A 6,253-nucleotide genomic window follows, 5' to 3' on the forward strand; every position below is an offset into this window, starting at 1 on the left:
TATTACAACTTGTTATTGCCTAAAAGAGACTTGGTTTGAAGACCAGACTCCAGAAAAACTTTTCTGACCTTGACAGATACCACCTGTGAAAAACTTAGTTGCAAAGAGAACTTCTGGGTGATATATTTGACCTGCTTGAAGAAGCATTTGTTATTACACGAGATGATGGAATACCATGGATTATAAATTCTTACTTGACAAACAACTTCCACTATAAAGACCACCTATAACATGTGAATTAGATGTCACATACCTAGTTATGTGATTCTGATTCTCAAGTCAGAATTCTAAAGTCTGATTCTAAAGTCTTCAACTTAATATACTATTAAGAGAATATGGATGAAGATCAGAAAAAAAATCCTTCCCGTGTTGAAATCAATACACGAAACCATTCTCTCAGCCTGTGATAAGATACAACATAAAGGAACAAGATGCCAGCTTAGATATACAAACCCAGATCTTGACTACAACCAAATAACTAACAAGGCAAAAAACAATAGAAGTGGAACAACCAAACACATAAGACAGAGGGCTTAATTGACCAACAAATCTAGCCAACGGAAAATTCAGAAAAGGGAGTGACAACACTGAAAATGGAAAAGACTTTCTATATAAATCAGAAGAAATTTGAGAAGGAAGAACAACAGATTGAATGGAAGATAAACCTATCAGGACAATCGTGGGAAATTGGAATAATAGGGAGATGATCTAATGAATACAAATGGGATAGTTCTTCCAAAAAAACTGCAACTAAATGTTTTTTTTTTAATTTCAAATAATATATATAATAATAGAGTGAGAACTATTTGATGATTTAAAAGCATTGACATGGAAGGCTAGTTGGCAGAGAAAAAAAGCCAGAGTAAGACTGAAAAAAATTAGAATTTTATTAAATTAGATGGATTAATATGGTGGAAAATAGATAACTTTTAGAAAACAGAACAAGACTATATACAAATAGATAAGATGTGTATTTAGAATATTAGATTTTGTTATGAAAAGGGAAAAAAGTTGAGATAAGGGAAACTGGTTACCTAAAGCTTGGAAATTATAATATGTTAATTTGAATATTGATAGGAAATTAAAACTTGGGAAAACAGCAATAACAGGACACTGATTGTATATAAGGATTGAATGTAAGCACAAGATATGTATAAGCTAAAATTATTGATAAATGTAATAATGATGTTTTTATTTAGTTGATAATAATAACTGTATTAGCCTAATATGAGATAGTAGATATTAAAGGGAAAAGAGAGGAAATATTTGATGTAACTTGAGATTTGGACTAAAGCAGCGGTTCTCAACCTGTGGGTCGTGACACCTTTGGGGGTCGAACGACCTTTTCACAGGGGTCACCTAAGACCATCGGAAAACACATATTACCGATGGTCTTAGGAACTGAGACACCGCTCCTCTATCCGTCTCCAGGCGGGTCTGCCTACATGCAGATACGCCCACATACTAGTACCTGGCGTGATGACATCATCACGCCGACCCCATCACATACACCCCATACAAATACAGGTGTATGTGACAGGGTTGGCGCCATAATGTACTTATGTGGACCAGTCACACGTGTAGAGAACAGCTACTATGTAGAAAGCAGCTACTGTGTTGAAAGCAGCAGTATTGGAGGTAAAATGACACTTCATGAATTATAATTACTGGGTAAATGTAAGATAATGTACTGTAAAATCATCAACTACTGCAAAATATATATATATATCTGAACCATAGGAACTTAATCTGGATGCTGATCGGTCTTTTTATATTCAGCTGTGGTTGATGTGAATACTGCCCCCTTGTGATAGTAACAGGTATGTAAAAAAACAACACAAAGAATGGTAAATCATAGGAAACTTTAATGAACTGTACTGACTGAACTATGCCATGTATCATCTTTTGCATTATTAAAGCTATCGTTATATATTATTTTCATTAGCAAACCATCCCATGACAATGGATCGTGTAGAGAAGAACGTTAAGAAAATATAGTGAGGATTTTTTACAGTATGGTTTTACCTCAATAATTACAGCAGGAATTGAGAAACCGCAATGTGTTATTTGTTGTGAAGTTCTATCAGCCGAATCTATGAAGCCAAACAAACTAAAACCATTTTGATAGCAAGCATCCGAGTTTTGCCGGCAGGGATACCAACTATTTTAGAAGCAACTTGACACTGGTGGCAAGTACCACAAACAAAACGTAGCAACCGTTGAAGCTTTATATTTGGTAGCACTCAGAATTGCCAGAGCTATGAAACCTCACACCATTGCTGAGGATTTACTGTTGCCAGTGGCCAAAGACATTGTTCAAGTTATGATCGGAGACGAATTTGTTACGAAATTGAGCGCAATTTCCTTATCTAACGACGCTGTCCGCAGAAGAATAGATGACATGTCTGCTGATATTCTTGATCAGGTAATCCAAGAAATTAAATCTGCTCCACTTTCAATATTTAGTATCCAGCTCGATGAATTTACAGACGTTGCAAACTGTTCAGTTACTGGTTTACGTGAGGTATATTAATGATGGCGACTTTAAAGTTGAGTTTCTTTTTTGCAAACCTCTTGAAACGACAACTACTGTACGTGATGTATTTGACACAGTTGGTTCATTTCTGAAAGAGCATAAGATCTCTTGGGAAAAGGTTTGTGGTGTTTGCACAGATGGTGCTCCAGCTATGCTAGGATGTAGATCTGGATTTCAACGTTTGGTACTGAATGAGTCACCAAAAGTCATCGGAACTCACTGTATGATTCATTGGCAAATATTAACAACAAAGATGCTGCCACAAGAGTTACAAGAAGTAATGAAAAGTTATGTCAATTTTGTAAAGGCGAGCAGTTTAAACAGTCGACTGTTTTCGCAACTGTGCAACGAGTTGGATGCGCTGAACAATGCTATTTCACACTGAAGTGAGATGGTTGTCAAGAGGAAGTTTTAAAACGTGTTTTTTGATCTTTGTGATGAATTCAGAACGCTTTTAATCAGAAAGCAAGACCGCAGTTTGAAGCACTTTTCAGTGATAAAAGTGAACTGCAGAAAACAGCTTACTTGGTTGACATCTTTGCCATCTTGAATGAGTTAAATTTGTCACTAAATGCAACGTGCCTTGATTTGTCTGAAAAGATCCGATCATTCCAAATGAAACTTCAGCTGTGGCAAAAAAAATTGGATGAAAATAAAATTTACATGTTGCCTACCTTATCTGCTTTCTTTGAGGAACATGACATTGAACCAGACAAAAGGATTACGATGATAATTTCTGTGAAAGAACACTTGTACATGCTTGCAGACGAAATTTCATCGTACTTTCCAAATCTACCTGACACCCCATTTGCACTTGCCAGAAGCCCATTCACAGTCAACATTGAAAATGTTCCTGAGACAGCACAAGAGGAGTTCATTGAACTTATTAATAGCGATGCAGCGAGAACTGATTTCTCTACAATGCCAGTTACAAAATTCTGGATCAAGTGTTTGCAGTCATATTGTGTTCTGTCTGAGACTGTGTTGCGCCTTCTTCTTCCATTTCCAACAACATATCTTTGTGTAATAGGGTTTTCCAGCTTGTTGGTTATCAAGTCTAAATACAGAAGTAGACTTGTTGTGGAAGATGATCTTCGTTGTGCTCTTGCAAAGACTGTCCCGAGAATTTCTGATCTGGTGAGAAAGAAGCAATCTCAACCTTCGCACTGACGTTGGCTTTTTACGCATACTGTCGCAAAATGTAGCAATGTAGTTTACTGTTATATTAAGACTGTTACCATGCTATACCATGCTTCAAGACAAAATTTCATTTATTTGTAATTAGAAATAAATATTTCACAATATATAATTACATATTGTTTTTGTGATTAATCACTATGATTTAATTATGTTCAATTTGTAACAATGAAAATACATCCTGCATATCAGATATTTACATTACGATTCATAACAGCAAAATTACAGTTATGAAGTAGCAACGAAAATAATTTTATGGTTGGGGGTCACCACAACATGAGGAACTGTATTAAGGGTCGCGGCATTAGGAAGGTTGAGAATCACTGGACTAAAGATTTATGTATGTTATTGAACTATTGATTAACCCAGCCACCATGTTCCTTTTTAAATACTTAATTGTAAAATTAGAAAACTAATAAAATATTTAAAAACCCCTTCATTTGTATTCTCTCCCCCTCCAATCAATAGGAAAATATTTTTTGGTAGTAATTCCATAATTACCTTACACCAAATATTGTTTCTGACAGATTTTCCTGTTGGACTGTAATGGTTAAATTAAATGTACTTATTTAATATAATTGCCAAACATATACTTGGCTCTTTAAACTTGGTTAAAATGGGGAAAGAGATGCTTTTGTTTCTTACTGTTTGAATAAAAACAAAACTTAATTAGTTGAATTGTATTGTGCCATTCTGTACAGAATGTCTCTTCATCTTTTCCTTGACCAAAATCACCCACATTGTGGAAAGAAGTACATTGGTACTAATAAGACAAAATTTGAGAATCCCTTTTTTCCTTTCAGAAGGAAAAGCTCGTAAACTCATTAAAAAAGAAAGTGAACCATGTACATAAGTCTCATTCAATCATTCGAGACAGAAAATTACCAGAAAATCCCAGAAGTATAGGTTACATTAGGAAAAGGAAAATATTCTGGAACACAAACCACTTCCCTATTATTGTCCAGGCAACTACATGGACGTGGACATAATAATCAGGAATGGTACATAATAACAATAATATGAAAAGTTGGAAGGGACTTTGGAGATCATCTAGTCCAACCCTCTGCTCAGGCAAGAAACCCTATACCAGGGATAGGCAACCTTGGCTCTTTTATGACTCATGGATTTCAACTCCCAGAATTCCTGAGCCAGCCATGCTGAGGAGAAAGGGAGAGATTTCCATGCTGAGCCATGCTGGATCAGGAATTCTGGGAGTTGAAGTCCACGAGTCATAAAAAAGCAACCTGCCCTATACCATTTCAGACAAATGGCTGTCCAGTCTCCTCTTAAAAACTTCCATTATTGGAGCATTCACAGCTTCTGGAGGCAGGTTGTTCCACCGATTAATTGTTCTGTCAGGAAATTTCTCCTTAGTTCTAGGTTGCTTGTCTCCTTGGTTAGTTTCCATCCATTGCTTCTTGTCCTACCTTCAGGTGCTTTGGAGAATAGCTTGACTCCCTCTTCTTTGTGGCAACCCCTGAGATATTGGAACACTGCTATCATGTCCCCTCTCATCCTTCTCTTCATTAATCTAGACATACCCAATTTCAGCAACCATTCTTTATGTTTTAGCCTCTAGTCCCCTAATCATCTTTGTTGCTCTTCTCTGTACTCTTCCTAGAGCAGTGGTTCTCAACCTTTTTAATGCCGTGAAATCGTGGGCACTCCTTCACTAGAGATTTTAAAGAAGAGGCTAAAATGGTATGGGTTCTCCTGCTTAAGCGGGGGCTGGACTAGAAGACCTCCAAGGTCTCTTCCAGCTCTGTTGTAATATTCTAATATTACAACATTTTAAAATCAAAACTCATTAATTGAATTAAATGGGTTGTTAAATGAATGATTTGACTTATTATTTCCTCTGATGGCTGCCTGAACTGAGACTTTTTCTGCCGCTCTGCAGGCTGTTTCCGGCCGCCAATCAGCTGTTTCAGGTTTCAGAAATTACAGTACTGTAAATTGCCTCTGAAGCAGGCAGCAAGCTTTTTAAAAAAACAAACATTTGTTTGGTAGGCAGCTCAAGCTTCTTCGGGGGTAGGGTGGGGTGGGATGGGAAACTCTCTGATTGCCACTAAAGTAATTAGTTTTAGCTTAAGCGTCTCCAGGCAGGAATGCAGAGGGAGATGGGGGTGGAGTTTACAGAATTGTCGGCTTGCAACAGTAGCTGAGATGGAAGGGACCTTGAAGTCATCTAGTCTAACCCACTGCTTTCACAAGAAAGTACAGTATTTCCGATTAATGCCTATCCAGTCTCTTCTTAAAAGTCTCCAGTGAGGGGACATCCACAACTTTTGGAGGAAATTTAAATTTAAAACCTTTAAAAAAAAAACACTGCCCCTGATCAGCACAAGTCTCTCCAGACAAAATCAAAATGGGGCAGGGGGGATTTTCTTCCAGTAAGGGGTCAGCAGAATCCCTGATGGGTCTGTGCTAGGGAGAGGAGGCAGCAGCAGCTGCATGCTATAAATTTCAGGCAAATGCAAACAATCTTGCAAGTACTGTACTTACAAACACAATAAAAAG

Source organism: Crotalus tigris, unplaced genomic scaffold (assembly GCF_016545835.1).
Source record: "Crotalus tigris isolate CLP2741 ecotype Arizona unplaced genomic scaffold, ASM1654583v1 scf7180000018371.15429387391:27106975, whole genome shotgun sequence".
In the NCBI taxonomy this organism is placed as follows: domain Eukaryota; kingdom Metazoa; phylum Chordata; class Lepidosauria; order Squamata; family Viperidae; genus Crotalus; species Crotalus tigris.